This window comes from Trachypithecus francoisi, unplaced genomic scaffold, assembly GCF_009764315.1.
Source record: "Trachypithecus francoisi isolate TF-2019V2 unplaced genomic scaffold, Tfra_2.0 Lachesis_group4, whole genome shotgun sequence".
Lineage (NCBI taxonomy): Eukaryota > Metazoa > Chordata > Mammalia > Primates > Cercopithecidae > Trachypithecus > Trachypithecus francoisi.
This window is the reverse complement of record NW_022681469.1, coordinates 51,762,556-51,780,807: the sequence shown is the minus strand read 5'-3', so window position 1 is coordinate 51,780,807 and position 18,252 is coordinate 51,762,556. Positions and strand designations below refer to the sequence as shown.

General features: G+C 39.2%; 1 protein-coding gene across 1 annotated transcript in view; it reads right to left on the bottom strand.

Annotated features, from left to right (window-relative positions):
• Positions 1 to 16,568, bottom strand: part of SLC26A3 (solute carrier family 26 member 3) — a 66,243-nt gene extending 49,675 nt beyond the window's left edge. The window contains exon 1 of the mRNA XM_033194633.1: positions 16,344 to 16,568. The gene's annotated coding sequence lies outside the window, so the exon portion shown is untranslated. The remainder of the gene's footprint in view (positions 1 to 16,343) is intronic.
• Positions 16,569 to 18,252: the final 1,684 nt, after the last annotated feature.

Below are 18,252 nucleotides of genomic sequence, written 5' to 3'. Positions count from 1 at the left end.
TTATAAGACATTCTTCTTCCATTGGAAGAGCTTGGATTAGAGTGGCATAGTGGAGTTGAAGTCATCTTCAGATATATATGGAGGGTGTGGGTGGCTGAGGAAGGGAGTGGGAGGCGATGCTAAGACACTGGCAGAAAGTACACTTTGCACAGTCTTGATATCAGTCACCTAGGGTTCATGATTCTCATTCCAAGAATAAGTCATGATTTTTTTTATTGCTTCTTATTTGAGTTCATTTTATTATGTGTAGCAGTGTGAATAGACTTCTTATAGCAGTATTGGAATAAAGATTAAATTGTATACATTTAGATATAACACGATAACCTTTTATCTTCAACCTTTCAGGCCTCTCCTGCATTGCTAGAGTCTTCATTTAAGAGGTGCAACTGCTAGTAAAACAATGGGTGTGCAGGGTACACTGGGATGGGATGGTGAGAATGGTCATTTCAAAACTACTCTCCATTTTATTGCCAGCATTATTTAACATTCTGGAAATGGGCCAACTTCATCTCTGGAAAAATTTGAAGAGTTGGCTCGGTTTCTCATCAGTCATGTTATGGTGGAATTTTCTAATAAATAGTAAAGGTTTCAACCATTGATGTGGCTCACATGAGTTCCAACATATGGATAATAAAACTGACTAAACCTGTTTTCATTTATCTGACAAAGCAAATAACTTCTTTTTTGGCTATTTTCCTGGTTCGTGATGCAACATATGACATGTCTCACTTCCTGGACTCTCCTCCTTTGCCTTCTGTAATCTTAAATTTCTCTGAATTTTCCTAGGCCTTATAGTTTCCTTATTGCTTATTCATCTTCCTCTTTCTGTCATCACTTCTCATCCCCAGAGTTTAGTTTTGTTCCTCTCCTCTTTTAACTGTACACTTACTTTTTTAGAACACTTTAGTTTTTCGTGGGCATGATTCCAAAATCAACATCTATACTCCTCCTTATTCATTCAAATGTAGATCCTATACTTACAGCTACCTACAAGAATGCTCTTTGTAAGTGACCTTACAGCTCCTCAAACTCAAAAAACATTTCATGCAGCAACTTAAAACAATATAGTAACATTATTCATGTGTCAGTTTGGCAAGATGAATTAGTTTGAAAATACACAATCTGGCTGGATGCTGTGGCTCACACCTATAATCCCAGCACTTTGGGAGGCCAAGGCGGGCAGATCACCTGAGGTCAGATCACCTGAGGTCAGGAGTTCAAGACCAGCCTGGTCAACATGGTGAAACTCCGTCTGTACTAAAAATATAAAAATTAGCCGAGTGTGGTGGCAGGCGCCTGTAATCCCAGCTACTTGGGAGGCTAAGGCAAGAGAATCACTTGAACCTATGAGGCAGAGGTTGCAGTGGGCTGAAATCACAACACTGCACTCCAGCCTGGGTGACAGAGTGAGACTCCATTTCCAAAAATATATATATATATACACACACACACACACACGTATATATATATATATATATATACACACACACTAATAAAAGTGTGGAGAATCAGGCCCTCCTGTGTTCTGTAGGTACGACTGTTTGTTAGTATGTTTATTTGGTAATATTTATCAACATTTAAAGGACATTTATTAAAATTTAAAAGAAATTATTTGACCTAGCTCTTCCATTTCTTTTCTTTTTCCTTTTTCTTTTTTTTTCAGATGGAGTTTCACTGTTGTTGCCCAGGCTGAAGTGCAGTGGTGCAATCTTGACTCACTACAACCTCCACCTCCCAGGTTCAAACGATTCTTTTGCTTCAACCTCCCAAGTAGCTGGGACTACAGGCGCCTACCACCACACCTGGCTAATTTTTTGTATTTTTAGTAGAGACGAGGTTTCACTGTGTTGGCCATGCTGCTAGTCTCGAACTCCTGACCTTGGGGATCCACCTGCCTCGGCCGTCCAAAGTGCTGGGATTACAGGCATGAACCACTGCACCCAGCCAGCTCTGCCATTTTTATGAATTTCTCTTAGAAATACATGTTCATAGGCTGGGCACAGTGGCCCCTGCCTGTAATCCCAGCCCTTTGGGAGACTGAGGAGGGCAGATCACGAGATCAGGAGTTCGAGACCAGTCTGGTCAACATAGTGAAACCCTGTCTCTACTAAAAATACAAAAAATTAGCCGGGTGTGGTGGTGTGCATCTGTAATCCTAGCTATTTGGGAGACTGAGGCAGGAGAATCATGTGAACCCATGAGGCAGAGGTTGCAGTAAACCGAGATTGCACCATTGCACTCCAGCCCGGGGGACAGTGCGAATGAGATTCTGTCTCAAAAAAAAAAAAAAAGAAGAAAGAAAGAGAAATACATGTTCATAAATATGTTTTAAAATTGCATACAATACTACCCAAATAAATTGACAGATTCAGTGCAATCCTGATGAAAAAACCAATGACATTCTTCACAGAAATAGAAAAAAAAAATCTTAAAATTTGTATAGAACCCCAAAAGATCCCAAATAGCCAAAGAAACCCTGAGGAAAAAAAGAGCAAATCTGAGGGCATCACACTACTAGACTTCAAAATATACTACAAACCTATAGTAACCAAAACAGCACGGTACTGGCGTAAAAACAGACACACAGTCCAATGGAACAGAGTAGAGAACCTATAAGTGAATCCATACAGCCAACTGATTTTTGATAAAGGCACCAAGAACACTCACTGGAGGAAAGGACAGTCTCTTCAATAAATGATGCTAGGAAAACTGGATATTCATATGCAGAAGAATGAAACCAGGCCCATATCTCTCATCATATACAAAAATCAACTAAAACGGGATCAAATACCTAAACGTAAGACCCGAAGCCATAAAAATACTGGGAGAAAATACAGGGGACATGCCTGAGGATATTGGTTTGGGAAAAGATTTTATGAATAAGACCTCAAAAGCACAGGCAACAAAAGCAAAAATAAACAAATGAATTATATAAAACTAAAAAGCATCTGCACAGCAAAGGAAATAATCAACAGAGTAAAAAGACAGCCAACAGAATGAGAGAAAATATTTGCAAGCTATTCATCAAACATGGGATTAATATCCCAAATATACAAGGAGCTCAAACGTCTCAACAGCAAAAAACCCAAACATTCTGATTTCTGAATGGGCATTTCTCAAAAGAAGACATATAAATGGCCAACAAATATATGAAAAAATGCTCAGTATCACTAATCATCAGAATCAAAACCACAGTGAGGTATAATCTCACTCCATTTAGGATGACCATTATCAAAAAGACAAAAAATAAATCCTGGTGAGGTTGCAGAGAAATGAGAACACATACATTGTTGGTGGGAATGTAAATTAGTACAGCCATTATGGAGAACAGTATGGAGGTTCTGGAAAAAACTACAAAGAGAACTACCTAATGATCCAGCAGTCCCACTATTGGGCATTTATTTAAAGGAAAGGAAACCAGTATATCAAAGAGCCATCCGCACCCCCAAGTTTATTGCAACACTGTTCACAACAGCCAAGATATGAAATCAACATAGGTGGCCCAAAACAGATGAATGAACCATAAAGAGCCGTAAAGAAAATGTTTACATAAGCAGCTGAATATTATTCAGCCATAAAAAGAAATCCTGTCATTTGCAGGAACATGGATGGGACTAGAGGTCATTATGTTAAGTGAAATAAGGCAGAAACAGAAAGGAAAACACTGCATGTTCTCACTCATATGTAGAAGTCAAAAAACAGTTGATCTCATAGAAGTAAAAAGTAGAACAGGAGATACTAGAGGCTGTGAAAGGTAGAAGGAAGAGGGGTATAGGGAGAGATTTGCTAAAGGATACAAAATTACAGCTAGATAGAATAAACAAGTTCTTGTGTTCTATACCACTGTAGAATGACTAGTTAACAATAATATATAGTTTCAAACAACTAGAAGGAGGATATTGAATGTTCCCAACACAAAGAAATGATAAATGTTCAAGATGATAGATATATTAATTACCCTGATCTGATCACTTTACATTATTATTATATAACCCACCAATATGTAAAATTGCTATATGTCAGTTAAAAATGAAGCACACACATGAAGTCCTAGTACTCAGGAAGCTGAGAAGGGAGGATTGCTGGAACCCAGGAGTTTGAGGTTGTAGGGCACTATAATTGTGACTGAATAGCCACTGCACTCCAACCTGGCAACATAAGGAGGGACCATCTCAAAAATAAAAATAAAAATTAAAAAAAGAAAAAAATTTCATACAAGAATTTGCATTGCAGCAATATTTTGTAGTTGCAAGCAGTAATAGTGGCAAAAACAACACCATAAACAATCCTACTAAACACAGCCAAAATACTTATCAATACAGAATTGGTTAAGTATAAGTGAGTACCGAATTGGTTAAGGATAAGTGAGTACAGTGAAAAACTATGCAGCTTTTAAAAAGAATAAGGCATACTTGGAAAGCTCCAGTTTAAAAATACACTATTAATGGTAGTGTGTGATCATTATTTGTGTAAAGGTAACTTTTAAAGAAGGATACACAAGAAGCAGTGAATAGTCACTAAGATTTGGGAATGGGAAAAGGAAGAAGATTTTTACTTTTCAATATATATCATATTGTATTGCTGAATTTTAAAAAAATACTTACAGTTTTATTGTTAACATTCAAAAAAAAAAAACACTCCTTTCTTTCCTACAAATTTATCTCCTGGTTTGCCCAATTTCATTCGCATTACTCTTTTAACACCATGGCTTAGGCGTTTGAAATCAGCCTTGATTCCTCTTTCGTTTTCAACTTTCTTGTGGAGTCACCAAATCCCCTTCCTCCTCCACAGCATCTCTTAGCTTCATACTTCCATCTCCATTAAGGCTGCCTCTGCCCTGATTCTGAACTTATTTGCAGTGAGAACATGGGTAAGCCATTTAATCACCCTTTAATTTGCTCATATGTAAAATAGGAATAATAACTTCTGCAGAGTGAAGAGAGGTTATTTTAGGATTAAATTATGTAAGAAAATCAAATTTGTGGCATAGAGTGTGTGCCCAAGAAACACTATTTTCTACTTTCCCTCTAGGGTTTTTTCCTATTGCTACTATATCCTCTAGTTCATACTACATGCTGCTATCAAGTTAATTTTCTGAAATGCTGTTTTCATCATTGAATTCCTTTGTTAACTGCCTTTTGTGCTATGGCGCTACTCTGGAATCACGGATTGACAAGACTGGCATCATGACAACTGGTGAGATGGTGAGGCTCTTGGAGAATTTTTTCTGAAGGAGAAGAGATGGTTGTTGCTGTTACCATGGATCTGGACTAGCAGAGTTAGGGGCTACCCCTGGAACAAGTTTTCCCCACAGTCAAACCCCTTAACTCCCATCCTTGAGATCCTTTTGTAAACTCTCTTTGCTCTAATTTGAGTAGAAAGTAACCAGTAAGCAGGGGAAGCCTCAACTGCTGTACTCAATACCCAAAATCTTGCATCAATCAGCTTTACCGTATCTATTTTATTTTATTTTCCACTTTTCCTTAATTTGATTCAAGTCAATCCATTTCTTTACAGTCTTTCCCATGCTCTTTTTTAAAATAGAAAACTTTTTTTTTTTGGTGCAAAAGTTACATAAGGTCATTGTAAAAAAAAAAAATCCTTTTTTCAGGGTAAAATGGAAAGTTCCCTTCTATCATGCCAATTTTACTTGTTAACAAAAAAGCTAACCAAGAGTTATTTAAGATAGAAATTTTGGTAGTGTTAGTAGGCTTAGATGAGAAGAGAAACTAATTGTTCGCCTTTTGTACCTGTTTCAATAGCACTGATTTTTTTTTTTTTTTTTTTAAGGCTTTGGTAAATGTGAGGCAAAAATGTCATTCTCTGGATGTGCTCACAGGACAGATTAAAATGCTACTATTCCTATTGCTGAACAAAGGAACTAGAAACAAAGAACATCTAAAATGAGCAAAACAGATAAGCTTTGTGTAGGAGATCCCCAGGGCCAACCAAAGCTTGGGTAAAAGGAGATACTACCTGGCCCTGCTAGGCATTCAATATTTAAGTCCTCAGACTCTCTCCTCTCTGCTCATAGACCACCCTCAGGTTCTCCCAATTGAAGTGTGTAAGAATGGACTGGGGCCTATGTTGCCTCCATTGGTCTTGAACCTTCAGGGCCCCGGTTTCTTCTGTATGTAGATCATTTCCTAGGAACTGCTCTGCTTTCTGAGTCCCAGATACAGTATTTCTTGGGATGATCAACCGTTCTTACAGATCAGCACTGCTTCTGCCACCAAAATTCTCCATAGGCTCCCTTAAATAAATACAATTCTTACACTTGGTTATGGAACTGAATTGGTCATTGGTTTACATACACATTAAAAAGTGTATTACTGTGTGGCATATAATTTAGAATTGATTAAATATGATAATGTGGTCATTAAAAAAAGTATGGCATCAGACATTTGGTTACAAACATAACCCTGTTATTTCAGCATTGTTCCTATGAGAAAATCACAATATTTTAATGTATTAATTATTTATAATTATAATAGTATATATTAATTATTATACCTCTTTGATTAATGCAACCCACTGTAAGTTTAAGTACTTTCTTGTCTTAGTGTTACTATTTATAATCATTGAAAGTCTGTTTAATTCATTATGAAGAGATTGAACATGTAAATGCTGCCAACTTTAAGGTATTCTTTGTCGGGTAATCAAAATTTTAAAAACAGAGAGAGGCCAGGTGCAGTGGCTTACACCTGTAATCCCAGCACTTTGGGAGGCCAAGGTGGGTGATCACGAGGTCAGGAGATCGAGACCAGCTGGGCCAATATGGTGAAACCCTGTCTCTACTAAAAAATACAAAAATTAGCCAGGCGTCGTGCCGGGCGCTCGTAGTCCCAGCTACTCAGGAGGCTGAGGCAGGAGAATTGCTTGAACCTGGAAGGCGGAAGTTGCAGTGAGCCGACATCGCGCCACTGCGCTAAGGCCTGGGCGACAGAGTGAGACTCCATCTCAAACAAAACAAAACAAACAAACAAACAAACAAAAAAACAAAAAACAGAGAGGGAGGAACACATACATTATGGACAGTAGGGTATGAAGAGGAAGGAAAAATGACTTCCTTTATTGAAAAGAAATTTTTCTTGACCATATTAATAATACTAATTAATAATTGACTTTGATGTATTTGCAGTCAGTACTACATTGCCCTGTTTTAAAAAATAGAAAACAGAATTCCCAATGGCTTTTCTCTTTTGTTCTGTAACATTAAAAATATTTTACTTTGACACCCTGCTGATCCAATCTAATCCAGCAAGGAAAGGCAGACAAAGTTAGAGGACAGACCGTTGTGAATTCTATATCCATTTCTAGACACACAACTGTAAGCTCAAAAATTCATTCTCTTATACATTTTACTTGAATTAGTATTCAACTCCAAATTTCGTATTCTACCTCTTTGCATATTTATAGAGCCCTTAAAAGTCTTCAAAACAGGATCAGTCCTATTGGCTTGTCCTTTCATTGTATGTGACTACGTTGTCACATACAAAGGTCTGACTATACAGTGCGTCTTCCAGATCATATTATTAAGATGCTAAGTGATACCGGGCTCAGCAGTGAAGGCTAAGACCACTTTGGTAGCCCTCTCCTGATGGCAAATATTCCCTTTTGTCTTTCCTGTTTGTTTGAAAAAACTCATTTCCTTATATTCAAGTTTTTAGACACTTTTTCTCTGAGACTGTAAGAGTAAAATTTTTGACAGCAGAAAATATGAATAGAACATTCTCGTATCTATTGTGAGTTTGGGGGTACCAACTCAAGATCGCTGGTTTATGTAACAGAAATAAGCATCTCTTTTGATGCAATTTTCTTAGCAAGTTTGCTGTGATTGGTCTTTTGTCATCCATTCATTCAACATCGATTGATGATCTAAAATGTACCTTTACCTCAACATTTTCCTAAATCCTATGACAATTTGGTGTTTTGTTTTATTTTACTGCTTTGGGAATAAAACATTGTTTTAAAATTTCAAATAAATTATGTAAATGATAACCCTTATTTATGTTCTTTTTTTGGTAAAACCTAAAGGATTATTGATAGATGATTTCTCTCCATAAAAATTTATACATACTCCTCAGAGGGCCTTGGAATGATCTTCCTTTCACTTTTCCTGCTGACGAGACTTCAGATGTGGTGGTGAGCTATTTGAGATCATATGCACACACGTAACCACTCTAAGGGGATATAGAACAAGATGGAAGGAGCCAGAGTCCATGAGTCATGAAGACCCTATATTAGCCCCAATAAGATATTCTTAGTTTTGTGTTGAATGATACTACCTTCTATTGTAGCCTTACAACTTGTACAGTAAAGAAGTTGGACTCATTAATCCATGGTATTCAAGACTTCGCAAAAAATTATGGTTGAATTTTTAGCTAATGAGGAGTGTGAATCAATATTAAAACTACACAGTGACTGTTTTTTCCCCCAAATGTTCTGGGTGGTTCTGACTTTAAATAATTTATGATGTTGTCCCTGTACTGCATATAAACTGGTAAGACCCTGTAAGATGTTTTGATTGAAAAGTACTACACAGTTACTGAAGCAGATAGTTTCAGTTGCAAATAACTGAAACTGCAAATCAAATAGGTTTTTTTGTTTGTTTGTGTTTTTTTGAGACAGAGTTTTGCTCTTGTTGCCCAGGCTGGAGTGCAGTGGCATGATCTTGGCTCACCACAGCCTCCACCTCTCGGGTTCAAGTGATTCTCCTGCCTCAGCCTCCTGAGTAGCTGGGATTACAGGCATATGCCACCACGCCCAGCTAATTTTGTATTTTTAGTAGAGATGGGGGTTTCTCCATGTTGGTCAGGCTGGTCTCGAACTCCCAACCTCAGGTGATCCACCCACCTCGTCCTCCCAAAGTCCTGGGATTACAGGTGTGAGCCACCACACCCGGCTCAAATAGGTTTAAACATAAAGAAAGTGTTAAGTCTCAGGCAACTGAAAAGTTCAGAGGTGGGCTTCAGGGAAGGCTTGGTCTGGCTTCATTTCTTTGAGAAATGTCTTGGCTCTGCTATTCTCAGTAATCTCCATCACCAGGTTAGATTTTCCTCATGAGAACCAAGATAGGGACTTCTATTGCTTCCAGTAGAATTTTTAGCTAGATCCATGATTGCCCTCTTTTCACCATTTTCCTCCTTCTCATTGGATAGAATTTAACCATGGGTAATGCATCACCTTGAATCATACGGGGTTATATGGTAATTCTATGTTTAGCCTTTTCAGGAACTGCCAAATTGTTTTGTATAGTAGCTGGACCATTTTACATTGTATGGTAGCTGGACAATTTTACAATGCACAAGAATTGTAATTTCTCCATATTTTCATCAGCACCTGTTATTTTCCATTTTTTTTATTACAGCCATTCTAGTGGGTATGAAGTGTTATGTCATTGTGGTTTTGATTTACCTTTCCCTAATGACTAACGATGTTGTTAATCTTTTCTTTTCATGTGCTTTTTGGCCATTTGTATATCCTCTTTGGAGAAATATCTATTCAAGTCATTTATCCTTTTTTTAAAAATTGAGTTGCCTTTTGTTATTGAATTATAATAGTTCTTTACATATTTTGTATACTAAGTCCTTACCAGATAAGCTTTCTCCCATTGTGTGGGTTCCCTTTTAACTTTATTAATAGTATCCTTTGATACACAGAAGTTTTTAATCTTGATGAAGTCCAACTTATCTAAATTTTTTGCTGTTTATGCCTTCTATTTTTAAGAATCCATTGCCAAATCCAAGGTTATAAAGATTTACCCTTATGTTTTCTCCCAAGAGTTTTATGGTTTTATCTCTTCAATTTCAGATAGTTGACACATTTTCAGTAAATGTTTGTATATGATGTAAGGTAGGGGTCCAGCTTCATTCTCTTGCCTGTGGATATCTAGTTGTCCCAGCACCATTTGTTGAAAATACTATTCTTTCCCCATTGGATGGCCTTGATACTCTTGTCAAAAATCAAATAACTATAGCTATCCACTCCACTGACTTTTGCACTTTCTCTACCCGGACCAGACCAGATGGACATGTGAACTTAATATATTTTTAAAGGCATTTCTGATTTAGCATGTGGAACCTATCCATTCTACTTCCCAAATATATCTCATATGTGCACTTTTCCCTATATTAAATGCTACCACTCCAGTCCAAGTCTCCATCAACTCTTATCTGGACTCCTGTATTGACCTTCCACTAGGTCTCCCCTTTCCTGTCTTTACCATTCCAGTTAGTACTCAAATGAGTAGCCAGAGATATAATGTAAAATTAAAATCTCATAATGTCATATCACTCACTGGTCTTAAATCCTGAATGTTTCCAGAATAAAATTCAAAATCTGTAATAATCCCAAGGCTGCATGATTTGCCCTGACAGTACTTCTTCATTTCTAGTTTAGAAAAATTATACTCCAGCCTCTCCAGACTTCTTTCTGTTTCTTGGATTCACCAAGCTCTTTATTGCCTTATAGCCTGGAGTAATGATCTCTGCCTGGAAGATGCACTTCTCTCCACTCTTCACTTAGCAATAATGCATGCTTTAGCTCTTGGCTTACAAAGTTACTTCCATGAAGAGGCTTTTGCTGACTTCCATACCTTTGTTCTCTCTCATTGATCTTTGCACTTTTATTTCCTAACCCTTATTATATCATGTACTTACATATTTGTTTGTGTGTGCTCGTTTTAAATGTCTGGTTTCCCCACTAGAATGTAGGCTCCCTGAAGGCAGAGCTATGTGTGTTTTATGTTGTTATTGTATGTTCTATGCCTAGGACAGTGTCTGGTACATTAAAAAAAGATCAATAAATGACTATTGAACAAATTCATAGTCAATACCTGCAAAATAAGAGTGTTCAGTTTATTTGTTCTCCAACTCTTCATTAAACATTTGTTGAATCCCTATTAGTCCTAAATACTGGGAATAAAATTATGAGCAGAACCCTCTCCCTGCCCTTTAGGAGGTCCCAGTTTATTGGGACAGTGTAGTGGACTGAATGGTGGGCAAAATATCAGACCCTAATCCTCCCTAGAACCTGTAAATGTTACCATATATGGAAAATGGGTCTTTGCAGATATGATTGAAGATCTTGAGATGGAGAGATTATCCTTGATTATCCAGGTGGGCCCTAAATGCTAATCCTTATAAGAAGGAAGGAGATTTTACACACACACACGAGAGAGAGAGAGAGAGAGAGAGAGGAGAGAGAGAAGATCAGGTGAAGATGGAGACGGAGATTAGACTGATGCAGCCACAAGTCAAGGAATGCCAGCAGCCACCAAAGGCTAAAAGAGACAAGGAACTATTTCTATCCTTGAGTCTCTGGACTCTGGAGGGAGTATGGCCCTGTTGATACCTTGATTTTAACACACTAATATTGATTTCAGACTTCTGGCCTCCAGGACTGCAAGAGAATAAGTTCCTGTTCTTTTAACTCACCCAGACTCCAGTAATTTATTACAGCAACCATAGGAATTGAATGCAGACAGTGATGCAAGTAAATAAATCCTTGCAGAACAACATTAAATATGGAGATAAGAATCAAGGTGGTGGATGGTTGCCGAGGAAGGAACTGTCTGGAAGGTGTGTGTGAGGAGTCCCACAGGCAAAGACACTGAGCTGGTTTTCAAAAGGTAAGCCATCATTTTCCAGGCAGTGTTGGGGTCAGTGCACAAGGAGGTGATTCCTGGCAGGTGCCGCAGCATGTGTAAAGTCATGGGGACACGTAGAGCATGGTCTCTTCAGAGAAATGGAACATATGGCTTCAGTTGGAGAGTTAGGAAGATAAAGTATTAGGCTGTTTTCACATTGCTATAGAGAAATAGCTGAGACTGGGTAATTTATTTAAAAAGAAAGGAAGGAAGGAAGGAAGGAAGGAAGGAAGAAAGAAAGAAAGAAAGAAGAAAGAAAGAAAGAAAGAAGAAGAAGAAAGAAAGAAAGAAAGAAAGAAAGAAAGAAAGGAAGGAAGGAAGGAAGGAAGGAAGGAAGGAAGGAAGAAAGAGGTTAAATTGGCTCATGGTTCTGCAGGCTGTATAGGAAGTATGATGCCGGCATCTGCTTGGCTTCTGTGGAGGCCTCAGGAAACTTACACTCATGACAGAAGGCAAAGGGGAGAAGGCATCTGACATGGCAGGAGTGGGAGCAAGAGAGAGAGCAATGGGGGAAATGCAGCACACTTTTAAACAACCAGATCTCGCTAGAACTCTGTCACAAGAACAGAACAAAGAGGATGGTGCTAAGCCATTCATGAAGGATCCACCCACATGATCCAATTACCTCCCACCATGCTCCACCTCCAACACTAGGGTTTACAATTGGACCTGAAATTTGGGTGGAGACACAGATCCAAACCATATCCGAGGAGAATGGTGGGAAATAAGGAGGGAGATAATTAAGTTGTGACCACACTGTGGAGGGCCTTGTATGCCATGGCAATGTGCTTAACCTTTCTTCTGTAAGTAATAGGAAACTGATGGAAATAAAGGGATGACTGATTTGTGGAAAGTGAAGCTCTGCAGCAATATAAATAGTGGACTAAAGTGAGGTAAGCGCATCTCCATTCTGCTAGGAATTAGATAAATAAGATAAATAAGACATAGTTCTTGCCTTTAAGTAACTTAGAGACTGTGAAGGAAAACAAATAAGGGAGCAAACACATATTCTATCCCAGATACTCGTTTTAAGCCTGCGGCAATCATCTTGTAAGAGATGAAAGATTAAGGCAGTCATAGTAGGGATAGAGAAATGAAGGTATTTGGAAGTCATCTCCATGGCATAAACTAACAGAACTTGGAGACCTACTGAATATGGGGTGTAGGAGAAGGAGAACTCAAGGATGAATCAAAGAGTTTAGCTTATGGGGCTGAAAAATACTATTAACAGAATTATATGGGGAAAGGTCGAGGAACGCTGGTTGAATTTAGGATGCCTGAGGGATAGCCAAGTGGAGGCTTCAGAAAGATTGTTAGAAACATCAGTTGAGAGTCTAGTCATCAGCAAGAGAAAAAGGAATGAATAGACAGACACATAAAAGAAAAAGATCTGGGTCAGAGTCCCGGATAGCACTAGAACTTGAATAGAAAATGTATAGACGGTATCATGTACCAAAAGAATTGTACACATGAATGAATGTTCAGGAGTTGTTGAGGTATTGATGACTTTTTGTTGTTGTTGTTTTTGGAGACATGTTCTTGCTCTGCCACCCAACCTGGAGTGAAGTGGTGTAATCATGGGTCACTGCAGCCTCAAACTCCTGGGCTCCAGTGATCCTCCCACCTCAGCCTCCAGAGTTCCTGGGACTATGAGCGTGCACCACCATGCCCGGCTAATTTTTAAATTTTTTTTATTTCGTACAGATGGGCTCTCGCTGTGTTGCTCAGGCTGGTCTCAACTCATGGCCTCAAGCAATCCTCCCACCTCCACCTCCCAAAGCACTGGGATTACAGGCAGGAGCCACCATGCCCAACAACATTGATGACTTAATCCCTTTATTTGAAAAAATGGGGGTCTCTTATAAACCCATATTATCCCCAGGCCAATAAACTGAGAAGTTTGTTGGCAGCCTATACCTTTGTGCCTGCTGGCCTCTCTAGGACCCAGCTAAGGGTAAGGTTATGTAATTTGGTGAACCTGAACACTTACGTCAATAACCAAACCCTTGATCAAATTATTAAACAATTAATCCAGTGAGCACTTAATGATCCGATCTAATTGGTCAATAGCTGACCATAATGAAAATCGAAATGCTCCTGTCACAATAATTGGACCAATTCATCATGTCAGTGTTTGTTGAGATAAGCATTCACTGTTTCAGTTATTAACGGGCTTCTGGCAAGATTGGCAGAATTAATTTAATCTGCTTAAATTAACGAGTGCCAGAACTCATTAACCTTTTCAGCCCTCATTGCCCACTCTGGGTGTCACTGGCAGACTTGAGACATGAGCAAGGAAGGGAAAAAGAAGGAAGTGAAACAAGGAAAAGAAAGAAGATAGGAGAAAAGGAAGAGAAATGGAGACAGGAAAGAATGAATGGGAGAATTAAGGAGAGAGGAGAAAACAGAGAATCATTAAAGGAAAAGATTTATCTGAATTTGTTCCTAAAGGGTAGGATGAAATAATTCAGCCACTGCAAGAGGAAGGCAATAGTGAGAGTAGTGAAGTACAGTGGGAAGCAAGACTTTTTTTTTTTTTTTTTTTGAAACAGGATCTACCCCTGTTGCCTAGGCTGGAGTGCAATGGCATGATCACAGCTCACTGTAGCCTTGAGCTCTCCAGCTCAAGCAATCTTCCTGCCTCAGCCTCCTGAGTAGATGGGACCACACACAGCTGCACACTACAACTCCCAGCTAAATTTAAAAATTTTTTTGTAGAGACAATATCTCCCTATGTTGCCCAGACTGATCTCAAACTCCTGGGCTCAAGCAATCCTCCTGCCTTAGTCTCTCAAAGTGCTGGGATTATAGGTGTGAGCTACTGCACCTGGTTGAAAGCAAGAATGTTGATGTCAGACAAAGCAAGGCTCTGAGCCCTGGCTCTGTGCACTCTAGTTGTGTGACCTTGGACCAGATAACCTCTCTGAGTTTCATTTTCCTCCTCCTGAGAGGTTGTATGGTGCAGAGGTAGAGGTCAGTGTTTATGGAGTTGGGCTTAAATCTTAATTCTGCCACATACCCGCTGCATGACCTTGGACAAATTATTCTTAACCTCTCTATGACTCAGTTTCTTCATGTATTAAAGAGGGGATAATAAATAGAATCTGCTTTACGCAGTTGTGACTCTTAAATGAATTAATACTTGTAAATCACATAGCACATTGTGCCTGATAATGTTAGCTATCAACTATAAAATGGAAACAATTAGACTGTAAAATATTTGTGAAAGCTCCTAGCACAGTGCCTGGCCTATGGAAGGTGCCCATAAATTGTGAATCCCCTTCTCTTTTCTTAATTTCTCACATGCCCCAGATGGAGTTGATGGTAGAAGAATGATTGTTCTTTAATTCTTCTTTCCTCATCAGGTACGTCTGAGCCTACTTGGACCAGGCTATTCTGACCCCAATCTGTGTTCTGGTCTCACTTAGCTCTGGGCCAAACAGAGCACAAGCAGGAGAAGGGTTATATAATAGGTTGCTTTTTTCTAAAGCAATCTTAAGAGTAATTACAAATGGTCTGATAAGTTCCTAGTTAACTTTGCAGCAGCTTCAAAAGCTCAAGACTTTTCAGACAGTAAACTTGGTATATGCGTGAAATGTTGAATAACACAATAACCCAGCTGAGAGATCTAAGAAGACAGAAATTAAAGTCAATACTGGTAAAACTCAGTAACTAGAAAGTCACTGCAATGTTCGTCTCTTTGTGTGTGATTTCAGAGAGAGCAGAATGTGGAGTAAAAGAGTGAAGCAAATATTTGTGACCCTCTCCTTACTAATTTTTTTTTGAGACGGGATCTACCCCTGTTGCCTAGGCCGGAGTGCAGCGGCATGATCACAGCTCACTGGGAAGTTTGTTGGCAGCCTATGCTTTTGTTCCATACTCACTAATGGAAGTAAACACCTTTACAGTGTGCACGCGCACACATACACACACACTCTTCCTTTTCACACAATTCATTAGCTATGTGAAACCAAACTGTCTGATTTTTTAAAAAAGTAATTGTTTCCATATTTAGCACAATCTTTTCATCCAAAACCTGGGCAGGTATAATAAATCCTAAAGAGACACATCCATGAATGAGTATGGAGAAGTGTGCATGGCGATTTTACTCCCACAATGAGGGGAGCACAGAAACCACTCTCTCCACATCCCCTGGCCTCCGGTCACATCTAGTCTCCAGTGGTTTCCATTTACTTTCTTTTCCAAAAAATGTGATTGACACATAATAATTGTACATACTTATGGGATACAGTGCAATAGTTCCATATATGTATACAACGTGTAATGATCAAATCAGGGTAATTAGCATATCCGTCGCCTCTCACCTTTATCATTTTTTTGAACTGGGAATGTACAAAATTGTATCTTCTATCTATTTGAAAATATAGAATAAATTATTAATGATAATCACTCTACAATGCTAAAGAACACTAGAACTTATTCTCCAGATTAGCTATAATTTTACCCTGATCAGGGGACTATAAGAAACCATGATACCTGACAGGTCCCCTGTGGTGCCAGCAAATATAGACAATACTAAATAGTTTAAAGGGGTATCTGGAGTCAAACTACCTAAGTTGGATTCCCACCTCTACCACTTATTAGGGGTACAAATTGTCCAAATTTCATACCTTCTTCTTGTCTATTTTTCCCCATCTCTAAAACAGAGATTTTCCCCATCTCTAGTACCTACCTCATGTGCTGCTGTGGAGACTACAGAGATGAGTAAACTCAATAAATGGTTAGCCCAGGCTCTGCCTCATGATAAGCAGTCAAAAAACAGTTGCTATTCTTTTCAATAGCTCAGGATGAAGCCCAAATACCAGGCGGACTGTGGAGAGTCTTTTGCCCGTTGGCAACAGATGAACTCTTTTCCCAATGTGAGGGAGATATTGAGTTAGTCATAAACGCAGCAATGTGTTGATCGTGTTGACGTTATCAGGATGTGGCTATCTTTTTAAGTGTTTGCTGTGTGCTAGGTTATCTGTCATGAACTGCTGTCAAGGTCACATGTCAGTTGGCTTGGAACTACTGATAAATGTTCTTATGAAGTATCTGCTTCTTCCACATACTATGTGGAAGCCTGAGCAGCCTAAGGCATGTGAGGCAACCTGACAAATATTTTCTGGAGAGAAACTTCAGGGAGAAGGATCGTTAACACTTACCAAGCTCAAATTACGGTGTGGGCAACGGTGGACCCATTATGCAGTCGCTCCTACATTTCTGCCACCCAGGTGGTCTCTGAAGGGTTTAGCTAGGGGAGCGTCTCCTCTTTCTTAAATTTGGCCTCTGCTTCTCACCTGGTGATATCCTTCAGCTAGGTCAGCTAGAAGGGGAATAAGGATTTTCATGTATTCAGGGCTGACCTCAGCAGGGCCCACCAACTTTTACATGACATGGCATTTAGAGATAAGATAGAGTTAGTGAGGAGAAAAAAAAAAAAAAAGATATTTATTGGGAGTGTGGAAAGAGCCTGCAGGTGCAGAAAGGGGGAAATTCAGTTGATAGGTAGTGGCAACAGGGCAGATCACTCGTTCCCTGGAGCCAGCAGGGTTTTTTGTTGGTTTGTTTTGTCTAAACAGGTTTAAATTGGTTTTAACTGGAATTGAGGTGATGCTTCAACTTTATACATCAAAAATGCCTCTTGCGCATTTCCCGTCATTCTGCACTCCTTCTTTGTCCTCACCAAATTAATAAGTCAACATGGGAACTTCATTTGCAGGGAAAAGATCAACGTTGCCCAAAAGAAACCAGGGTGGGGCAGAGCTCAGTGTCCCGCCATACTCTCCATCCCCTAAAGGTGCTGGGGGGACATCAGTTGGCTTGGGAGGAACTTTGAGGAGTCTGCCTACCTCCTTGCCTGATCCCACCTCTCCCTGTCCAGCCAGGACTCTACCCCTCTGCCCTACTTCCAGGGCTTCAGTCTCACTGGCCCCCACTCCCATCCTAGAGCCCCTTCATAACAAGACTCTAAGTCTGAAGCTTAACACCTGTTCCCTTCACCTAGGTGACTCCACCTACTCTTCCCCTGAGGCCTTTTCTTGTTCCTTCTCCCCAACTTTAAATGAGCTCCTCCTGTATTTATTTTTCACTGTCCCATGCTTTTTCCCTTCTCAGCACTTAACATAATTTAGGTTTGTTTGTTTGTTTTCTTTATGTATTGCCAGACTCCTGCACTGAAAGTTCCCGGAGGGCAGGTACCATGTCTGTTTTAGTCACTCTTTTATCTTCAGGTGCATAGGAAGACTTCGACTAATTTTTGTTGAAAGAATGAAAAAACTTGGGTTTTGAGACTCTATATGTATCAAGATTATACTTTGTTGGTAGTAGTCAGAAAGTCTGGATGGAGGATGAGGTTCAAAAAGTTTTTTTTTTTTAATTCTTTTTTTCCCATACTCAAAGTCTTAGAGGCCCAGAGAGGAGATAATACATTTTTTCCCCTAAACCTTTCTCTCAGGGGAAGTCGTAGAAGACTTTGGCCCTAACTATTCTGTGAAAGATTAATAAAGAACAAAGATGCACATCACAGACCCACATCAGATATGTTCCTTATGAAGCACAGACTGAGCTGGCCAAGAATGCAATAAGCCCAGCCACAAACT